Genomic DNA, 24134 nt, shown 5'->3' with positions numbered 1-24134 from the left:
TTGTTCCTTTAACTTTAATGTATGTGACATCCCTTTCAGACAGGGAATTATTCTGGTTGTTTGTCTAAACGTTTTTAAGAGCATGCAATACAGAATTGTAATAAGGCAGTCCACAGTGATATTCTAACAGGTCTTGTTGGTGCATTGAGTTGTTTTTACATTAACTCCCTCAACTGAATTTGTACTCTTCTCTTCTTTATATAAGCATTGGCCTCGATGATTGGAAAACATGTGAGCTGTATGTGTACCACTGACAGGAGCTGCAGTGTCAGGTATATCAGTGGCTGTGATCTCTGCTGCGCTGGGACAGGCAGGAAACAGTAGCTGACGTTGTTGCAAGGAGGCTGCAGAGAAAGTAATTTGCATGAAACATCTAGATAAAAGCATCATGAAAAGAGGAAGTTGGCTCCCTCCAAAGTAACTGAAAGAGACTCAGACAGAAAGAAGCTCTGAGGAATCAGCTCAGCTCTCCACACAATTCAAACCTAGTCATCCACTTAAATAAAGCCCAGACTCCAGAGGCTTGATGCTGGACAAAATGACTGCATGTGACAGCTAGATGTGTCTTATCTTTTAAGCATACCTGCAGGCCCAGTGCATAAAGAATAACATGTAATGCAATCAAAGATGCAAAATCAAAGTCGTATATTTGCTAAAAAGATTGAACCATCTATAATGTAGTCCTTAGCACTAACTGATAAGGGCCAAATCAGAAATGCACGTGAGTTTTAATAAGTTCCCATTAGTTTTTGTGAGAGCACTGTAGTGTGCTCTCACGAGGCACCAGTTCTGTAGGGTTTGGGCATTTACTGGGACAATTATTAATTGTAGCAGTAAATCACAAAATGATTCTTTTGATGGCCTTAGAATCCAACCATGCGATATAACTCAAGCAACGCACACACACAGGTACTAATACACAAGGATACATTTATTAATACATAGAATATGCATGTAAACCTAACAGATCTTATCAAGATGGTTATCAGAATACAAAAAGTATATATTCATTCAGTTACAAAGAGTTACATATATCAAGAGGACATACATTCAGTATACCATTCATTTAGACTGTTTCATAAAGTGAACTTGGTTACAACTTCTACATTAGATACTCAAAACAAGTACATAACTCTTAGGAATTAAATTGATATCAACTGGTTGGGATAACAATTGAATTCTCGAGCTGTAATGCATTTAAGTTGAATACTCATCCAGCTGCTGATGCTCACTGACCGGCTAGTTAGTGTTGGCTTTAACTAGCAATGAAGTCCTTAACCCTGAGCAGTGATGAACTGCATTTACCTCGATCTACAGAGCTGCTAACCTAACCCAGGACACAGATTGATGGTGCTGTCCTTGGTGTCACTCATGGTGTAATGGATACCGTACCAGTGACAGGCTCATTTGCGCGGGAGGAAGTTGGAGAACAACAATACTGTTTTTTTCACACCTGCTCCCTGCCTTCAGATTACAGAGCAGAGTTTCAGTTTGTCTCGGGCGCTGATAATTAAAGAGCGCAGAGTGGAGAGGCACAACAGGAGCCAGGCTGCGACACACGATCACTCCCGCGATAATTACAGCAGCAGCTTCTTCAGTGATTTAGCCATTAACGGAGAGAGTAAAAAGAGCTAATCTTTGAATTAGCAGGTGTTTAGTATCATGTTGTAGGAGAATTTACATCAACCGGCTCTCAATAGAGATCAATGAGATCAGAGCACTGCGGAACACCTGCTCACAGAAAGAGAGGGAAGCCCCCTCCCCCTTTACAGTCCCTATATTTGGATAATTTCGTAAAAAACAGTTTCTCTTTCCCATTTACTCACCGACAGTTCAGTTTATTTACATACTGTAGATATCGGACCTGGTTAAGGAATATTTTATTCAACTCAATTACTCTCTGGCTGAGCCATAACAATGATACCATTGATTACATAAACAGCCCACTTGTACTGACCTACTGCACTGTGGGGCAAAGGAGCCATTTTCCATATGAAAACAATGACATTTTCACACGTTTGCATTAGCTGACTTCTAACTGACACAATGTTAATGTGCAAGGAATGTACTTGGAGTTCCAGTTACTTTTTCTTCTCCTGCGCTTCTTCTGAAATGTCAATCAATTCACGGTGGAGTTGCTCAGAGATCCTCCTAGTTTTGTATAGGTTGTCTTCGCCTGCTTTCACTGAGCTGTTGTTGGAGTTATATTCTGTATTATTACAGCATGATAAACATAGATGAGCTTTAAAAAATGTTACAAAAGAAAGCAGATTGTTTCTGTGTGATACTGTAAGTGTCCAGTATCTACAGTAACTGATCCAACATCAAAGAACTTGATGTGCAATCTGAATCTGTGAAGGTGAGAAAATTACTGCCTGTGACACATTCATTGGCTCAATTATCATGGCTGGATTCTTTATACACACCTGAACAGGGCTTGATAGGTTTACCTCATGCAAATGGGCTGGGCTGGCACTGCCAGACAGAAGGGAGTTACAGAGGTAGATGGCAGTGTGAGAGGCAGAAAAGAACAAAGGAAAACTAGATAGAGGCACAGACAATAACAAATAGAGACACTGAGCTATATATAAAGAGATAGTGAGGGTGGAAGACATCAATCTCAATGTATTTTGTGGTGTCAGTGGCCACACTGTGGGAGACTGATAAACAAGCTTTACATTTCCTTGTCTTTCACTCCACACACTGAGACAGCAATTGGTTTTGTGCCTGTGGCAAAAGGTTCATGTACTGTACACATCTCCAACCTGACAGACATGAGAGGACTAAGCTCACAAGCCCAAAATCTATCTTACTCTGAGCAGCTGTAATGTTTATAGGTTTTTGGTGCTTAGAGCAGTTGTCTGCTGTAGGAAACAAAAACAATTTCAGGCAGTACAACAGACAAGGCAGGACAACAGACAAGAAGAGAGATCCCTAAGTCAACAAAATGCATTGGGAAAGAAGATGTAATCAGTCCGTAATATGAAGGATTGCTTTAATCTAGGTCTCGCCTATTTTATACTCAGGAACCTCTGAATGACGGCCATATATAAGCAATTTTGTCATTTCTTTGCAACTTTTCTTGAAAAGACTAGTGGTGTCTTTGCCACATTTTCATTTGGAAATTACCAATCATGGCCTCCTAATAATAATCCTCATCTATGAATTGGCTTTATCACTGTGTTCTCCTCTTCCATATATAAGCAATTCTGTCATTTCTTTGCAACCTTTCTTGAAAAGAGTTGTGGTGTTAGCTCCAGTGTCCTTGCACATTTTCCTCTGGAAATTAACAATCATGGCCTCCTTATAATAATCACCATATATGAATTGGCTTCATCACTGTGTTCTCCTCTCCACTGATAGCTGATGTGTGGTGAGTGTACTGATGAACTTTGGCTACTGTCGAACCATCCAGGTGAAATCTAGACATTGGTGGTGATGGAGGGATGTTCCCATTAATTGTAAAGCACTTTGACTGGAGTGTCTAGAAAAGTGCTATATACTGTAAGTGCAGGGCTTATTATTACAGATGTCAAAGGGTCCAAGGGTCTCATCCAGCCGATTCTTGAAGGAGCACAGAAACCTGTTTCAACAGCAGTTTTTTCCAGACCTCCACACCTCTTTTGTGTAAGGAAATTCAATGAACTTTTAACACAAAAGTCCATATTGAAATTAGTGCAATTACAAACATAAGGAGGAAAATATTTAAATCTATTCAGTATATTTCACTTTCTAGACTGTTAAGTGCTGGGAAGATAGTATTCCTCCTGCTCTGGGAATAAGTGTCTCCATTCTGGATATAGCTTTGTTCTCTCAATTCAATATTCCTCTTAAAAAGTAGAAGCCTAACCCTCCTAGCTGTTTCTATGACCTAATATAAAACCTTAGATCTCTTACCCGATAACACTGGCAGAGAAACTGACTGACACAATTTAAGTCTGTAGGTGTATTCACTCTACAAGCAATAGGCACTTAGCAAGCAATGACATTGTTTTACAGCACTAGCTTTATATACATCAGAAATGGTAATTAATACTAATAAAGTCTTTTAATGCATCTTTTATTTTTTAATATTTTCCTGTGATATTTTTCATCACAGTTTCCTACTGATTATGCCATCATTTCTAATCACAGTGCAGACCTTAGTCATGTAGCAACTCACTTATAACTAATGTTCTCGGTTTGTCAGGATTTTAAATACGGTATGCTTATTAAGTTTATTGCCTCCTTAAACTGTGTGGATAAGAGCTGAGGAGGATAATAGCACCTTAGGTTGACAGAAACCCGCCACTTTCTTTTTTCTGGTGCTCAGGTCCATCTAACTACCTCAAGGTCATAAGATGAACATCAACCATAATGAGCACATTTATCATGAGGAAGTAGTTCATAAACTAACCCATGTTCCTCAGGTTCATCATTTTTACATGTGAACCTACTTTTTAGAAATGCCAGTACATTATTATTGAAAAGTGTTGCTTTTATTTTTTCATAGAGAGCCACTGAACTCTAATCTCTTGTGCAGTTGTCAAGCCAGAGATACAGTATATCACTACAACAGAGGTTCACAGACACATTGTACACCAGCATGATAAGCGTACAGGTGTTTTATTTCTAGAAATTGAAGAGCACTCTTAAGTGGCAAAGAGGCACTGAGTATTTATGTTTGTGTTGATTCCCCTAACACCAAACTTTATGTTTTCACTTTCACAAATGAACAGTAAATTTAAAGTGACCAGAAAACATTTCTAAATTCAGGAGCTAAATGTTCTATGCCTTGGCACATCATAATGAAACTGTGAAAGAAATAGAATATATCAAAATTACAGGCAGTGATAAACCAATACAATTATATTGGTCCAAATGTGAGGAAATTGTTGACAGGATGATAAGCTATAAAATCCCTGGTGGGTAACCCCTTCACCCTCTACTCCCTCTTTCCTTAGCCTTGGTTAAAACAGGTGCTAGGTGGGGGTGCCAGGACAGCCACCCTGAGACACGGTCGCAGGCAATAAGCTTGATGGGGGATAAAAAGCGTGGTTGCTCTTTCAGTCGGGATTTTAGTGAAAGTTGGCTGAGGGACTCAGTTGTGGTGGTTAAATACACCTCCCTGACTGCACACTGTGATTGTTGTTTGCATGAGATTTGGGGTTGGAGGTGGGTGAGGTGCTAGGGGTGCAGTGTGGTTAGCCTGGCCCTTCTGAGGAGTCGACACTGTGCCCTCAGCCTGCATGGGTTTAGGATTTGTGTGTATGTATGGTGGTGCTGGTGGTGGTGGGGACTGGCACCTGGCCATGTGGATAAGAAACAGCCTGCACAGGAGATAATAGAGTCACTGTGCTGAGCTGGGTGAGAGGACCCCCCCCCCCCAACACACACAGCCACTGATTCAGCTGATTGACTTGCTGAGCTGAGAGAGACAGGGGATCTGTATGATAGGTATTGTAGAAGACCAGCTTTGATGTGGTTTCTGCCCACATAAGGCTGTCTGAGGTCTTGCTCTGCTGCTCGGCTGCTCTGAGGATCTCACACCAACTGGAAACAAGCGTGTGTGGGGCACAGTCTTGCTGCAATCAATGGAGTGGCTTCCCCTGCTGGCTGGGTCTATTGCGTTGCTTTTGTTATTTAACTGCCTTCTGAAGAAAGTGTGTTCTATGTGCTACCAGTCATGCTCGTGCAATGGAGGGCAACAGCAATTAACATGTGTGTCTGCACTGGATTGCCTGTTTCAGGCACTGGCAAGGTCTTACAGTATAGTGAAAAGGTAAATACACCTCTTTAAAATGAGTCTAACTTATTTCAAGCTTTACCTAGTCTTCAGCAGGTCCTAATAGTAGATAAAACTAGCCTAATTTCACAAGTAACATACAATTTGTCATAATTTATTTAAAGAAAATCAACCAGCATTCAATATCTTTGTTTAATGTAAACCATAAAATCTTAAGGTGATGTACTTAACTTTTTTTTTGCCACACTTTTTTTTACCTTACTGCACCTGGGGACAGTGGTGCAGAGACAATGAGCCAAGGCAGGGAAGCTGGGTACAGCAGAAAATGACTGAGGCTGGGTATGGAGCTGTCCCTGTAATTAATTTATTTGGCTGTCAAGTTTAAAACAACTAAGATATGGTCATTTTACTACAGCAATCTGAATGAAGCACCTTGCTTAAGGTTACCACAGCAGTGCCCCACTGAGATTTGAACCAGCTACCAGAACCACTACTGCATGCAAAAACAGTGCAACAAGTGCGAAGAGCTGATCTTCTAAAACTGACTGTAGAATTTCAATGGCTGAAACAGAGCAAGAAACAACACAATGGAAAAGAACAACAAAAGACACATTTGTTGCATTTTTTGTACCTTAATGCAATTTTAAGCAAGCAATATTTTTTTCCAAGTGCAGAGATCTTTGAAAGTCCTCCAGTTAATGTGATGGATTGAAATCCTGATGTCTTTGTCTCCATCCATGGTTGGTAGAAAACAGCAGATATGAAAGTTAAATTACAAAATAGGAAGGAATCTTAGAGCCAGGAACTGCGGAGACAGATTGGCAGCCAGGTTGTGAGAGTTAGTGTGCCTGCTGGAGAGCTGGCTATAGTAGAGGATCTGTCCTCAATGTGAGCTCAACTCCGGCCAAGTTTGGCCTGCTCACAGAGTGTGTAAAAGTTCATTGTCTGTCTCACAGCAGCCGGCTTTGTGTGTCACTGCACACAGACATAACTGACAAATGGAAGACTGATTCCTCAGTTCATCCATTCATTCAGAATTACACTATAAGCTTTTTGCAGGCTTTGTTGCTTTTGAAAACTCCACTCTCCTCTTCCAACTCCTGTCGTTAAAACCCATTATCATTGCACTTGTGTCCTGGCTTTTTAAGTAGAGTGTCTATAGTGATGGCTGCCCCCCTCGACCCACCTGTCCTGCGCTGCCCGCTCACAACACCATTATGCTCCATTAAAAGGGGAGGTTTTAACCTTCCCACATCAAGCCCCATCCTGTCCAGTTAAGAGTTAATGACACTCAATGCAGGAGTGTGTCAGTGATAAAGACTGCCCCTCATGAGTAATAAACTTCATCACCAAATTAACACTTTCACGTACACAGACAGCTGTTAGCAGGAATCTGTGTGCAAAGAAGGGGCTATAATACGGCCTTAAGAGTCTGTGCTGCAGGACAAATGACACCTCCAACCTGTTGCCTCAACAGCTTTCTAACAAGTAACAAATAAATGATTCAGGGGGTGAATACATGATGAGCATGACCAGGTGTTTTTCTGGTTTTATGGCAAGGAGTGAAAGGAAAGCTTCATTCAGGTCCATCTGGGTCTCACATTAATAAGAACCTGTTGCTCTGGAAGGATTGTACCATATTATAGCCAGCAACACTCACAGGAGCTTGGATACTGACATGTTCCAGCACATAAGAAAGGTTTATAAACTACACAATGCTATTTGGCCCCATGAAAGCTCATTGGTTGGTGGCTAATTAATCCAAGTATATGCTGAAAAGAGGCCAGGATATGAGGTTCAGCAAAATGGCTGGGCAGCTTATGATATTCTTTCAAAGCCCTTTGAGAAAAGAAGTGCCTCCTGTTCTTGGTTTTAATCGCACACCCAATTCTCTAGTGCCTTTGGTGTTAATTTATATAGTACATTTCACTACAAATTAACTCAAAGTTCTCCATATTGAGGACAGGACCTACTTAACACATTGATGAAGTGCAGCTCCAACCTGGCAAAATCTGGCATCAGGTCAGGTAGAGATGTGACAAACTGCTTCATCAGTTGAATTAAGGGAGGCCAGATTGGGAACATTTGGCATAGAATTTAGACAGGATATTGCAACATGAACAGAGCCAATGAATCTTTAATGAACAAGCACTCTGGATTTCAATTTGACTGACATTTTTCTGAAGGCTCCTCCTACAGCACTGTATCTCCTGTCACTATACTGCACAATCGGTTTAAAAAATCTAGTTGGAGGGAAGAGCTCCACCTACAGGACTACCAACAGTAGTTAGAGAAGTGACCTGGTTTTCCTTAAAGGTCTTCCATCTCACCACTGACCAGGTCTAGTCTAGGTGAGCTTCTGAAAGTAGATGAAATCATTAATGTCTTGCAATCTCACTTTGGGCTAAAATAAATTATTAGCCTTTTGCACAATGGTGAACTAGGACTGAGCTCACAGGAGGAGCTGTGGTGGTTCTTGTGGTACCATGCCAGTGGTAGAGCAGTCACTGTCAGGGATACTGTTTTTAATGTGCCTAGGCTATGTAAGTGAGGCAGAATTGGGTGTAGGTGGGAAATCAGTAGCTGATGATGATCCGTCCTCATCAAAAGTAAAATTTAGGAGAGAGATTTTAGAGTCACAGGGCCAAATATGTGAGCCATCTAACTCATGACTCACACCTTCCCTTGCAGCCAACACACACTGGCACATCTCTCCCCCTCACATCACACCACATTACTTTCAACAACTACTCACCCAATTCAGGGTCATGGTGGCCTGGAGCCTGTCCCAGGAACCACTGACTACAAAGCAGGATACTCCCTGGATGGGACACCAGTCCATTGTAGGGCAAAAGCAGACACAACAACAGACACAGGCACACATGCACACCAGGCCCAATTTATAGCAGAAGTGAACCTACCAGTATGTCTTTGGACTGTGGGAGGAAACCCACACCCACAGGGAGAGAACATACAAATGCTGGGCAGATACAGTAGCACCCCAGGTCCAGAACCTGGGGCTACAGTGCTGTAATGTTAACCACTGTGCTGCCCTGCTCTCCCCTCAAACTTTGTTCATGTATAGTTGAACATATCTGTCTTTTCCTTCTCTGCAGACACCCATACTATTTTTCTGCATTGTGTATTGGCAAAAAATACATAAATGAAGGTGGAGGTATGGTAAATAAGCTACAAGTTTTGAGAAAGCATGACAAAGTAAATGGATAACATAAGCATGGTGAAACTACAGCAAAACTGCAGATATGCAATACAATTGTGTCATGATAGATTTTTGTATCTCGTTTTTTGTTTGGCACTCTACGGTTCTTGCTGTAACTCAAAGCTCTTATTGATGCAGTCAGACACACTTTGTCGTTGTGTCTTCACCACACTAGTCTACAGGCTGTCCAACAGCCTTGCTCCCCCTCCCCTTTGGGCACACAGGGGACCAATTATCTCATTCTCCACACTCCACTGCCTCCTCCCTCCCTCTTTCAGCAAACAGTGAGAGAGACATAGAAAAAGACAGATACAGGCCCCAGGGTCAGCAGGCAGCGAAGAGTAAACATACAAACATGCTGGGTTTCGCTGTGTGTCACAGGCTGGGGTATTATCTCATTAGCCTGGAAGCTTCTGACGAGTGGTGCTTAATTAGAGCCGCGTGTGTGTGTGCGCGTGAGCCTTTGCGTGAGTCTGTGATGAGAGAGATGAGAGAAGGAGTGCTGGGGATCTGAATGAGTAGACTATCTGCAAGGGTGAATTTCTGAATTGAATTGAATACCTCTTGTAGTATTCAATTCAATTCAATTTAAGGTGCTTTATTAGCATGACCGATGGGTACAATCAGTGTTGCCAAAGTGAATAAAGTAATCAAATTAACACAACAAAAATAAAAGTAAAATAAAATCTGAAGACATATTACAGACATTTACAACAAAAATATATCATAAAATATTTACGTATACTGTAAACAGATGGAACATTACTGGGAGACAGACTCACTGTTCCTCAGGCTGTGACAGGAGATCACATACTGGTCTGCCAGTTCAACTGAGTTCTCTCCTCCCTCTCCCAGTAAGATTGGGACTCATTTTGATTCTGGCAGGTGTGGGAACGCTGGGATTAGATTTCTGAATTTAGAGAATGTTTCTCTAATCCCAGAGTATCTGCCACAGTGCAGTAGGAAGTGCACCTCTGTCTCTATTTCGTCCCGCTGGCAGTGGGAGCACAGGCTGTCCTCTCTGGGCAGCCAGGTCTGTCTGTGTCGCCTAGTTTCTATGGCCAGGCTGTGGTCACTGAGCCTGTACTTTGTCAGGGTCTGTTTCTTTTTGCTGTTTCTTATCTTGGTTAAATATTCCGCTTGTGTGTATTGTCTGTTTAGGGTTCTGTAGCATTCCAGTTTATGTTGTGTTTGTGTGTGTGTGAGATATTGCTGTTTGATCTGTGCTGTGAAGTGGTTGAGTCTGAGAGTAGTATCTATGAAGTAGTATCTGTAGTATCTATGAATGTAATTTCCATACAGCACCACCTCTAACTATATGTCTATCCTTATTATTAACTATAAACCTTAGCCACTAACTTTTTATGAGGACATCTCTGGCTTTTTCTTCTAGTCACTGGGCTCTCCAGTGTCTTTTCCTCAGTAGTGCCCCTGTAGGCCCAGATATTTTCCAATATTAGTTTTATCTTATGAACTCCTGTAGTCCACTGCTTCACATTGGAAACTCCTACAGTGTTAATCTGCTCTGCTGTGAACAGACGTAAGTGGTTGCCAAATCAGATTTTTTTGCCAAGCCCAGAGTCCCTGAACAATTCTTTTTGTACCCAACAGAATAAGGAAAAGCTTATGTTTCTCTCTTTTTTAATTTGAACAGTAATGAAAAAGGAATGTCTAACTAAATATCAGTGCAACCCTTTAGTCATGAATCCTTTATAAGGGATTAGAAACAATATGTTTGGAATCCCTTTGGAATATTATTAGAGAATATAGAAATAATATTTTGCATTTTTTTCATATCTTAGATAACACATAATAAGTCTTACAGCCAATTGCGTTTGCTATTTTGAATGACAGTCTTTAACTGTTAATGATATTGTTATTAAACATCACAGTTTTAAAAAAACATCTGTTCATTGCTTCTAATAGATCCCAAGAGGAAATTATTGCTTTAAATATGACACCGCTTCCATTAAAATAACAACGGGGGTCTGAAAGAAAGAGCTAATGTGAACAGCAGAGAGGCTGAGTAAGTTAGAAGCATCTGAGGAATGTTCTCTTCAGGGGGTACTGTCACCCCCCTGGGGTTGACTTCGGAACACTCACTACTGTGCACACTCCGGCTGCAGGTCACTGGGAGAAAACAGCACATGAATGGTAGCGCACGAAGAGTGAAAGACTTTTGTGGCTGCAGACATCCGTTTACTAGGAACTCAGGGTCAATGCCAATTTAAAAAAACAAAACACAATTCATACACTGAAAATGCTTCATACTGTGCAGAGAAAATGCATAAGAAATAATCAAATGTGATTTTATTATTAATTAATGTGGCTGGCCCTTTTACCCAAAACAATTTTCATTTGCACACATTTACATGCTGGGCATTTTACTGGAGCAACAGTGAAGAATCTATCTCAACGATACACAAAGTTTTCCCCAAAACTGTTTGATTTATTAACTTATGAGCAATGAGAACATTCATCCTGTAGGTACACAGATGTGAACCTAAAGAAAATTACTTGCCCTATTTCTCTGTCAATACCAAATTCTTTTTCATGATACTAATGCTGACACGTTTGCCTAACCTATTGAATAAAATGAATAAGATATGAATAAGATAGAATGCTTCAGATATTGAACAAAAATCTTCAGGTCGAACTTCATTCAATTTCTCATCCAAAAACACATAGTTGGCTAAGTGTCTCCAGGAATAGGGATAGGATTAGCCAACCAGAGCAAAACGAGGACTCCTACATTATGTTTCTGAAGACACTTACTGGTTTAAAGTGACATTAGAGGGTACTACCTTGCTTTCGATCAATGTTAATCAATGGCACTGCAGAACTTGTAGCCTATCAAAAGATGAGTATCCCAAATGGTGGACAGGCCTAAGCAGCCTGTCAGCCTTTGCTTTTTCTTTATGGTAGCTGGGTGGGAAGGTAAGAAAAATAAATTGTGTGTCTAAATTAAAAAAAAAGATTTGGTGCTCGGTGCAAGAAGGTTTTCTGATCTCCACCATGTTTGATTCCATGTTTAACTGGGCCTTATTCTCTGAGGAAGTATGTCCTGTTCTCCTTTCTGTGAAATAGTTATCCAGAGCTCAGATATAGAAAGAAATGATCTCAGGCAATGCTCTCTGTTGCGAAATATGACGGCATGATGAAATGGATATAATTGGAGCTGTGGAGATGGTTTGTGATCATGTGACTGAGCAGCAGGAGATGAGTCATAAATGAATGAGCTGTCCCCTGGGCTAAAACTCCCTCACCCCCTATTTGCCTATACTAAGGAGGCTAGAGGAACCAGTAGCCTGGCTGTCAAAGCACAGAGATTTCAGTTACCTGCACAGCTATGGTATTATCTCTGCTGGAGGCATGCATGACAATCTGAAGAGCCTAAATCAAGGCTTCCTAGTCAGGACCTTCAGACTCATGGTTTTGAGGACATAGGCCCTGGTGGCACATCTTTTGTCAGAGAGCTGTCTGTAACAAGCTAACCAGTTATATTGTTCACTTGATTCCCCTGGAGCCTTCTCAAAATATGCTAGGAGTTTCTCAGATCACCTCAGTTCTGGTGGTGGCAAGCTCATCATTGGGGCCAATATTCTTTTTGAGAACAATGAAGTTTTCCACCGCCATCCCCTAAAACTATCAACACAGTTATACGAACATGGGTTCTGGTTCCTGTGATAAGCTGTGATCTATGAGCAACCAAACTAGAAAAATGGACCAGAAGTGGCCCCTCTTGTTCTCATTCTTTCTAAGACTCTACTAATAGGATTTTCTCACGTTGCCGGGGGTTTCGGTTTGACGGTCCGGGGTGGCAGATGTGTGGCGGTTCCCCAGCAGACTGCAGCAAAGGGATATTTATAGGAGCATGGTCAGGATGTGGGCAGCCAACCGTCACACAGTCCCAGAAGCCCAGAGCCACAGGAGGAAAAGACACAACGACAGGACACGCCCAGGCAATTCTTCATTAATGGCAAAACAAACCGCAAGGTAGCAGGGTGTGTTCAGAAAATCTGTTTGAATTAGGTTTATGAAGATGATATGGGACTTAAAAAAGGTTGTTTAGATCATTGAAGCTGTTACATCCTGTCTGTGCTCATTTAGCCTGTTTAGTAATTAATAGTTAAATAATCCAAAGATTTCATCCAACCGTTTTTTAAAGAAAGCCAGGGTATTGGTTTCAACAGCATTGCTGGGCAGTTTGTTCCACACTCCTACATCCTTGTGGATAAAGAAGCCTCCTGTTCTTCCATGTAATTTTTGCTTCTGTCCTCTGGCTTGTGTTTCACTCCTCCTTCTGACAGAGTGTGCTGCGTTTTATACAAATAATTATTCACTTGATAAGAAATCATTTACCCAGACACTTTAAGGAGGCCGCTATACGCCAAGGAATCTAAGATCAGGAAATTATTTTCTAAATCCGTTTTAATGCTGTTACAGTAGAATCCCTTAGTGTATAAGAAAAGCTTCTCATCATTGGAATAGATGGGATAGATGTTAACAGCTTAAAAATTTATTCACTGATGTCTGTGTATTTACTTGCCAAAGGTGGGTGCTGCACATTAATTTGATTAGCACTTACAGATATAGTTAAATGTGATGCAGCGTTGACATGAGAGAGGCAAGCTACAGGACTGCCAAACCTTCCTGCTGACATTCTGGAGAGGAGGTATTTTGGACACATGTGCTGAATTACTGGCAGGAAGGTCCTGTTCCCGGCTGCTCTGCAGTGCCAAGACTCACAGTAGCCCATGGAAACCAAACACACTGAGCCAGCCAGCATCAGCCTTTGATGTGCTGTTAATTGGGCTGGCAGACAGAGCCAGAGAGCACGAGAGACAGAGAAAGGGAAAGATGTTTTCAATCTCTTGATGTTTTTTTTTCCCTTCTCAGTATATTCCAAGATTAACACAGGAAGTTAATATTACTGCTAAATTCACCCACTTTTCTTTCCCCTCCATCTGCTTTGTATTGTTTCCTTCCAGGGAAGCCATGTCTAGGAGTCTAAAGGTCTATTAGTGATTTTCCTTAGCTGCTCCTTCAAGAAAGAGCACAGAACAGAGCTGGTGTGCAAGGCCAGTCTGTGATTGGCACCCTACTAGATCACTGAGAGATCAATTCATGAGAGACCATTCTTCCTACTACAGCGTCCTTTCACCTCTGTACTCTTATAGTCTTCCCTGAATTTATTTTTCAAAACACATCCAACAATGTAAACATTAATGGGTGAAGATTTAAGTCCCTGGGTTGAATTCCAGACCTAGGGTGATAGCTGTGTGGACATTGTATGTTCTACCTGTATTCAGGTGAGTTTCCTCCAGGTGCTCCAGTTTCCTCCCACAGTCCAAAAATATACTGGTAGGTTAATTAGCTTCTGGGAAGACTGGCTCTTAGTGTGGGTGCTTTGTGATGGACTGAATAGGCTCCTGCTCCCTCGTGAGCCCTCAGTTTCTAAACTGAAAGGAGCATTTAGAAAATGCATGGATGTTTTTGATGGGCTTATGGCCACATCCTCTTGTAAAAATCCCGTAAGGATTTTTACTAAAGTATAATGATATATTTTATATGATGATGATAAATTTTAAATGATGATTAGATACTGATACATTAAATGAAGATTTTGATCATGTATTGACAAGGCAAAAAGCAAGCCTCAGGCAGAGGAAAGGCAAAATTCTGTATTAAGTAATCAGCATAGAAGAGGCAGAAGTGTTACAGGTATTCAAAGTACTTAAGATACATATGTCTCCAGGGCCTGTTGGCATTCTACTAAATGTGCTTAAAGAAACGAAAGGTGTTATCCATAATCTATTAACAAAACACTTCAAGCAATCACTTAAGATACATTATGCCTATTGACTGAAAACATTGTCAGTGTAATGCCTACCCCTGAAAGGTGTTACAAAACTGAAATAGGGAATTATAGACCAGTAAATCTGACTTGTATTACATGTAAGGTTATAGATAAGTACTGTATACTGTAACTAAACAAGCGGATCATCTGTTTGGTAGTAAGATTCTGAAAGATATTCAGCATGGATTTGTAAATGGTAGCATTGCATAAATAATTTTGTAGCATTTTTTGAACAAGCAACCATGGAAATATGATGTGGTATATTTTGATTTTGATAATGTTCCTTGTAAACTATAAATTCTTAAATTGCAGGCAGTAGGCAAGATAATACATGTACTATAACTGGATTAAAGGGTTAATGGACAAAAACCAAAAACTACAGATAAGGGGAAAATGTTTAATGGGTTGTAGTTAGTGGAGTATCACAGGGATCTGTACTAGGTTAACTGCTCATTCTAATTTACATCAATAATCTAGATTCTAGTATATTTAAGAAATTAGTCAAATTTGCAGATGATACCAAAATAAGCAGATTGGCAAATACAGTACTGTATAAGGTACACACTAATGTAAAAAGATTCAGAGAGAGTTCAAGATTTGAGAAATACCTGGAAGATGGCATTTAATGTTGACAAATGCAAAGTAGCACATGCCAGTAGCAGAAACATAAACTACGAACATAATATGAGCTGGAAGAGATAATGTATGTTAAAGGCTTAGACCATTTTTTAAATCTTCTAGAAACTTTAAGGAGGCAATAAAAAGGCAAACAGAAAATGAGTATACCGTATGTATTTAAAAACAGTAGAATATCAATTAAATGTTATTATGTTCAGATTATGCAATTCGTATTTGGGAACTCATTTAGATTGTAAAAATTTTTTTAACCTGTTACCAGAAATGTATTACTGTGTTGGTATCCATCTATAGAAGGGCAACCAGACACATTCACTTAATGGAGAGTCCTATACAGGCCAAAAGTACTGAATCTTTAGTTTTGAAACTGAGAAGACTGATTTAAGTGTACAAAATCCTTAAGGACATTGACAAAGTGAACTCAGCAGACTTCAGTTTCAGAAATGAAACACAAACCAGAGAGCATAAGTGGAACAGTACTATTAAAACTGAGAATGACAGGTTTGTTTTTGTACAATATTCTGTGGGCATCTGGAACAACATACCCAGCCATGTTGTTGGAGCTAATCAAACAAGCTAATTAGACCAAATGGTCTCCATTCTGTTGGTAAAAAATTATGTTCCTATTTTCTTAAAATTAAGATTCTTTCTAGTGGACATTTTAACTTTCAGTTGCATAGTTTTGAATGGACATGTGCATGTCACCAGCCAAAAACAGTTTAGCCTTGCAGTTACAGCCTTATTGAAATCATTGATTTAATGACCTATGTTTAAAAAGAAGAGTCTTCATTACATTGTGACAGGAATTGCAGGTACTTGTTTTCCTTATTGATATATTTGTCTTCTGTAAAAAGCATGATCTCACTGTCATATATACTGAAGAATGGTAGCAGATTGATTAGTAGCGAGCAGTTGACCGGAAAAACTGTTTTTTTAATCTTTCTTTCTCTTCATTTTGTTGGATGGATAAACTGAATCAGACAACAGATTTTTGATAAGGCAACTTGTCAGGCTGTATGTATTTTTTTTTTACTGTTTCTGTGACTGTATAATATTTAAACCTTTTAGAACCTGTAATATTGTGAGTTTTGTATCTCCATTCTCATAGTCAGAGGTCAGAGGTCAGAGTTCAAAATGTATAATGGATACACTAACACCGAGATTATCCATTGAGATGTACCCAATTAATAGTGTTTATATAGATAATTTGTCACCATTGCCCAGCACTTTATGAAAGCTTACCAATTTTTTAACTGCTTCTGTGCCTGGAATAATACTGATGCCACTTCACATGTGCTGGAGTCATTAATTTATATTATTGTAACAGAAGAAATAAGGTTCTTGATCCCGAGATGAAGTTAAACAGATGAGTTTATTGCATGCAAGGAACAATAAAGCCGAAGTCTTGTTTCCCGCAAGAAACAACAAAACCGAAGTATTGTTCCCTGTACTGTTACAAACTTTTGGGTTATATACAGTTTTCTTCTCCGTTTCTGACGTCACTCGGTCTGATGGTAAAGAGGGGGGTTCATGGTATTTGGCCAGTTTACGATGTTCTGGGCAAATGGTCAGTTTAACATTACACCCAGGGGGGGGTTCCTAGCTGGCATCTGCAATCCTTATCAGTTAACCCCCTTTCCTGCCATAAACCCCAGCTTGTGACTTGGAAGTCTAAACCCCCTACAGAAAAGATTAAATTCAAACCCCCGTCTTCACATCTTTCTTCATTCCCCCCTTATAAAATATGGCATACGTCACTGTAGCCTATTTTTATACATACAATGTCAGGGCAGATCTTTCCTTTCTTGGCGAACAGGTATGTATTGCCATGACATTGTACGTTCCACGGTTATGGCAAGATGTGATACATGTTTTTGTGCACGTGATGATTACAATTATACATATAAACAATACTATTCCTACAAATAAACACTGTAAAAAAGTTCCGCCCCAGGCCCCAAACACAGACTTTACCCAAGATCCAATTCCCCAATTTTCAGTATAATAGTCCTGATATTTCTGTCCCCCATTGTAAATGTGTTGGGCCAGATCTGAGATGTGCTCAGAATTATCAGGGATATATGTGCAGCATTCAGTGCCAATTACTGCACAAGTTCCTCCTTGGGCCGCCAGTACATAATCTAAAGCTAGTCGGTTCTGCATGGCCACTGTTCTGAGGGCTACCATCTCATCATTAACAGCCTTCAGACTAGATGAGGTAGAATTTGCTAATTCTTCTAAAGTCGAGGCCATTTGAATTAACTCTCGACTCAGAAAGTTCATGCCGCTTGTGGAAATATTATACCTAAATAATATTCCCAATCAGCCAATTTTCTTTGTGGTCTGTGGTTAGGTCCGAAGGGGGTGTGGGTTTGAACACGGATATGAGGAACCACATATCCTAAATAACAAGAGCCAGACCACTGGGCTGGCAACCATGGGTAGGCTCGTTTTCCACAAATGAAATATGTTCCGTTTGGCGCTCCCCATGCCTCTGAAAATAAGAAACTTATACCGAATTGTGGGGTGTGCCGATCCCATCCTGGAATTTGGAAGGTAGAGGTGGATATATTTGCAGCGATGGTAAGGTTGCAACGACTCCATCCAACCAAGTGCAGACCATTAGTGTGCTGGAAACATATGTTTCCCTCACGTTCCTTATTTAGAGTCAGGTATGGTGGTGTATGGCTTCTGTTATATTTAGGAGCGTAAGAGCCTGTGAAACTCGTGGGCTCTAAGCCTCGCTCCTGTAGATATTGTAATGTTGTGCAGGTTAAAGTCGTGTTATGGCAACCCCCATAGTTTGTCATATTAAAATCTCCTAAATTATCCCTCCAAATGATCATGCCTATGACTTCCTCGAGACGCCAAGGAATGGCCCCCATAGGAAGTCCTCCCTGTACATATTTGGGTAATGCGGCACACACCCAGCAGGCACTTTAGTTGGTTTTCTTAGCTGTCAGATAGGAGAGGCCTAAAAAGGAATTAATTCCATGTTCTCCTTTGTGGGAGAGATGATCATTAATCCCTGCGGAACATAGTTCTACAGCAACAATTATCATTATTGACAGAAATGATTTCATTCTGGGTCTGGGGATGAGGCTCATCGGCAGTGTGACGCGTGGATCCAGCGATCTTTTCCTTCCACTCGAACCGCAGACTCGGTTGTCAACAGGATCTGGTAGGGTCCGTCCCACCTGGGCTGGAGAACCTGTGAAGGAAATTTCCTGATCCACACCCACTCTCCTGGGATGAGGTCGTGCCCTCCTTCAGGTGGTGGTCCCCACGCCTCCAGGACCTGCTCACGGGCTCCTTGGGTGGCCTCTGTCAGCAACTTGCAATACTGTAACAGAGAATCAGTTAGTATACTCAAGCCTACTCTGTCATGTCCTGGAGAGTCACTCAGTCTCATGGGACGCCCCGTGATCACCTCAAACGGGCTCAGCCCCACTATTCGATTTGTCCCAGCCCGGATGCTGCACAGTACGGCGGGCAATGCATCCACCCAGGGGATCCTTCCCAAGTGGTACTTTGTCAATTTAGCTTTCAAAGTCCGGTTCACCCGTTCCACCATGCCGGAGGACTGCGGGTGATGAGGGCAATGCAGGTCCCATTTGATCCCTAGTAGGTCTGCCACCACCTGACACACTTTTCCAGTAAAATGTGTGCCCTGGTCTGAGTCTATGCGACACGGGAGTCCCCATCGGGGAATTACTTCTGTCACGAGATATTTGGCAGTTGTCTGCGCAGTCTCTCGTTTGACAGGGACAGCCTCCACCCATCTAGAAAACTGGTCCACCATCACTAGGAGGCCTGTTTTCCCTTTACAGGGTGGCAGTGAACAATAGTCTATTTGCCAGTGTCTAAAGGGCCCCTCGGGTGCAGGACGTCGAAGATTAGGAGCCCGAACCGGCGGTGCTCCAGAGGCTTTTTGGCACTCTCCACAGCGTTGTACCACATCAGCTGCGAAGGGTGTGAAGCCTGTGCCCACCCAGCTCTGAGCAAAGCGTCGAGTCATTTGGCTAACACCTGGGTGCCCTGTGGAGTGTATTTGCTGCGCCAGGTAGGGCATTAGTTGCTTGGGACAGGCGGGTCTGCCTGTACGCTGGCACCTCCAGGTCCCATCCTTCTGCAGCCCCACATTGCGTTCCATCCAGGTCCATTTCTCAATCCTTGGAGCCTGGGCCTGGAGCTCGCTGAGCTGTTCCGTCCGGAGTGCCTGTATGTTCACTGTGCAAACTGAAATAATCTGAAGAGGTTTTTCTATAGCCCACTCCTCCCATTGCCCCAGGGCAGCTTGACGTGCTGTCCAGTCTGCTAGCTTATTGCCCCTGGCCTCGGGAGTGTCCTCTCTGCTGTGGCCCTTACATTTGACTACAGCTACCTGCTTTGGGAGTTGGAGAGCCGCAAGCAGCTCAGACACCAGATCTGCATTCTTTACCGGAGTGCCAGCAGAGGTTAAAAAATCCCTATTACTCCATAACCTTCCAAAATCATGGCATACTCCAAATGCGTATCGTGAGTCTGTGTATATTGTGGTGGTCTTGCCTTTTGCTAATTTACAGGCTTCCACCAAAGCTTTCAGTTCAGCTCGCTGTGCTGACGTGGGTACCTCAAATCTTCCCCACATTGGATATCATGTTCTGTAGTCACAGCCCAACCCGCTTTCCTCTCCCCACTAGAATTTATGAATGAAGTTCCATCAGTGAAAAGGATGAGGTCTTCATTCCTTAGTGGTTGGTTGGCTATTTTGATGCCCTCATCTTCTCCCATTGCCCAAACATCACAGCTGTGTTCTAACATGTAGGCTTCTGATGGGTCAGGTAACAATGTGGCTGGATTTAGAGCTCCTTCACGTTCAATGGTAATATTTGGAGCTTCTAATAAGACCTGCCACTTGCTCCATCGAATCGCATTAACCTGACTGACCCGATTCAGGGACATGAGGGTGTGTACCGCATGTGGGCATCGAACAATCAGTTGTTGATCTAGCACTATGTTATTGACTGCCTGTACTGCTAGACAGACGGCCTGAACGGCTCGTAGACATGGTCCCCAGCCCCTGGCTACCTCGGCCAAGGATCCAGAGTAATACCCTACCGGGCGGTACCTACCCCCATGTTCCTGTGTTAGTACAGCTGTCCAAAATCCATTCTTTTCACTTACGTAGAGGTAGAATGGTTGATCTGTCTGAGGAAACCCCAATGCAGGAGCCTGTAACAGAGCTTGTTTTAAATCATTAAAAGCATGTTCAGCTTCAGGACTCCAAGCAATAGGATCAAGGGACCTCCCTCCCCCCTTTAATAGGTCTGTAAGTGGTTTGGCCCTTTCAGTAAAAGCATCAACCCAATTTCTATTGAAATTGCACAGACCCAGAAATGATCGGAGCTCTCTCACCGTATTGGGACTGGGGTGTGTTCGGATTGCCTGGGCCCGATCTTCTGTCAATTCCCTTTTTCCCTGACTAATCTTTTGTCCCAAGTAAATTACGGTGTCTAGGCATAACTGTGCTTTGCTATAACTAGCCTTGTGTCCTTTTTTAACCAAATGGTTGAGAATAATTTGGAGGTCCTTCTTGTGGGTTTCCTCGTCAGGAGACGCGATTAAAATATCATCCACATATTGGATAACGACGGAGGACACTTGAGGCAGCTCCCGGAGATGCCTCCGAAGTGCCATGTGATACACGGTGGGGCTGTTATGAAACCCCTGTGGTAACCTGGTCCAAGTATATTGTTCTCCATCTACAACAAAGGCGAACCAATCTTGTACCTCTGGGTGTAGAGGAACAGACCAGAACCCATTAGCCATGTCAATTACTGAAAACACCTGGTGCTCAGGGGTCAGTAGTTGAAAAATAGCAGAGGGGTCTGCTACTAAGGGGGTGAGACGGTTGATGTGTTGATTAGCTTTTGAGTAATCAACTGTGAATCGCCATGCTCCGCTGGCTTTCTTTACGGGCCATATTGGACTGTTGCTTGTACTATGTGTTTTTCGTACAATGCCTTGAGTCAATAGTTTTTGTATTACTGGTCGAACCCCTTCCTCCGCCTCTTTGTTGATTTTATATGGCTTTGTGTATGGCGGGGATTTCCCAGTAAATGTGGCGGGTTCCATATCCAGAAGCCCGCATTCGTCCTTATCCATAGTCCAAATTGAATGCCCTTTTAGTTCGTCTTTTTGGAGGGACCAGATGTTTACCTCCACCCTCTCCTCATGTACGGTTAATGTAACCCCTTGTAGGTATTTCAGAGCATCCCATCCCAACAGATCTGGGGTAGATCCTACCCACATGACAGCATTAAATGTTACCTCCCCATCTCCTAGTCTAATCTTGAGTTCTTGAGTTTCTCTGAGTGTTATTCGATTACCCCCTACACCAGTGGCCTCCAGCTCCTTCCCTGTGAACATGACACCACACCGTTTGGCTGACTGTTCAGATAAACACGATAATTGAGCCCCAGTGACCCATAAAAGTGACATTTGAATCCCATTAATCGTGCATTGTAATTTGAGCTCTTTTTCACTCAGTTCCTGAGATAGGCGTAGGGAGGCCACTAGGGGGAGTCCTAGTTTAAAAGCTCCCTGATAGCGCGTTTGTCTGCTTCGCTCAGATCCTGTAATTGTGACAACAGGTTTTTTTGCCCCTTTCGATTCGAGGGATTGAAAGGGGGATCTCGGTATCTTTCAAACCTGCCCTCACTGGCTAATCGCTTTTTGCAATTCTTTTGCCAATGTCCGAAATTTTTACAATAATGGCACCGAGTTGTAATTTCGCCTTTTGGATTTAGTCGGGTGTCAGGGCCAGCTCCACCCTTCAGTATGGGGGGTGTCCACCCTGTTTGTATTGCCCGCACCTTAGCATACATATTTCTCTCGATTTGCCGTGCCATTTTAACTATTTCCTCAAATTGTTTAGTCGTATCTTGCCCTATTTCGGGCTCTTTTAACTGAAGGGCTTTGGCTATATCAGGCTTAAGACCGCCCAAATAAATTTGTTTAATTACAGCAGAGGCATCGCTATTCACATCATCTTCGTCACTCAGTCCTGAGCATTCCAGCCAGAGTGTGACGAAGCGGTCAGTGAAGTCAGCCACATCCTCGCTTTCTTTTTGCTGACACGCAGATATCTTTTTCCAATCTGTCTTTGGTGGATAATTTTGTTTAAGCCATCGCCAAACCCATTCCCATCGCCCTCCCCTGCCGTTATCCTCACACAATTGTTTAAGTTCTCCGACACGCTTTTCCCCTGTCCTTCTGAGGATCATAGCGGCAGTCAGGGGGGAGATACCATAAGTATCTTTTAATTCCTGAAGCGCACTCCAGGTTCGCTGCATCCCTAATTTTGGGTGCGGTACTTCTCTAGCCCACCGGTCAATATCCTCCGGTTTTGGATTTGATCGTATTGGGGGTTCAGGGAAGGTAGGTGCGAGACCGGACCCCCTCGGCGGGGTGCGAGACGGAGTTAGAGTGGCGCTGTCATCAACGGCACCAGCCCCTGCTACATCAAGTCCTTTCCCACTTCGAGTGAGAGTACAGACCTGCGGGCGCCCTCCCTCTAACAGGGGAGACCCTGATCCGTCTTTATCACACTCATACCAAGTGTTATCCCAATCAGACCCCCCTTCTCCATATGGCCTCTGAGGGAATTGATCCCAATTATTTTCGTTTCCTGCCTGTTTGTTCCCCTGTGGGAGAGCAGGATATAACTTAGTCGCCGGCTGTAGCACATTAACCAGTGCAGCGTGATCAGGAGTTAATTCCTTCTTTAGTTTCTCATTCTCCTGTACTGCCTCTTTTAGTTTTTTTTCTAGTACCTCTTTTGCCGCAAATAAATTATCTTTCCTCTCATTTAACGCTTTTATTTTTTCTGTGAACTCCTTCTCTTTTCTATCCCATTCTGATTTCTCCTTCATGCTAATCTGCCACCTCAGGTGTCGGCCGATCACCAGGGCTGCAGCTAAATCTTTGTTTTTGTTCCAATGTTCATACGCTTTTTTACAGGCATCTTCGCCCCAAACTCCTTCTGACAGACTCAGCTTCTTCCTATATTTCTCTTCCCTTTCAGTCAATTTACACTTTTCCGATATGTAATCAGATACTTCCACCACTTTCTCAAACACCCAATTAGCACACATGTTTGGTTTCTTTAAGATTTACTTTTGTCGTGTGTGAGGTAACAGCTCATTCAGTAGGGGGATGTTTTCACTTGGAAAAACCTGTGCATTACTGCACTCATTCAGCTAAGGGCGTCTGTTACCTCCAGATCTAAATGCCTCTCCGAGACTTTAGAGAGGACTTACACCGCACTGTTCACAGGTAAGAAACGAGACCTCGAAAACCCCCTTTCTTGATCAGTAATTCACCATCCCCAGAACGCCAGCATCGCTGCTTTTGCCCCGGGGTGGACTTACGCACTGAGCTCAATCAGGGCGATTCTCGGGTCTCAACGTCCTTTAAATCCTGCTACTTAATGCTTTGCTCTTTTATTATGAGGTGTGTTTATGTTAGTGTCGTGCGTGTGTATATGTATTTCACAAACAAGGAAAACACCAAAAACATACATACATATATCTCTTCTACTCCTGTTTCCTTTAAAACAAAAAAAAAACCACGCCACTCCAATCTGTGCACGATCAAGGCGTAGCTAATCTCAGGACCCCGGGCGTAATTAAAGCCCACACCAATCCTGG

Source organism: Lepisosteus platostomus, chromosome 2 (genome assembly GCF_059453375.1).
Source record: "Lepisosteus platostomus isolate fLepPlt1 chromosome 2, fLepPlt1.hap1, whole genome shotgun sequence".
Classification (NCBI taxonomy): Eukaryota; Metazoa; Chordata; class Actinopteri; order Semionotiformes; family Lepisosteidae; genus Lepisosteus; species Lepisosteus platostomus.
The sequence above is the reverse complement of the archived record's forward strand: the minus strand, read 5'-3'. Positions refer to the sequence as shown.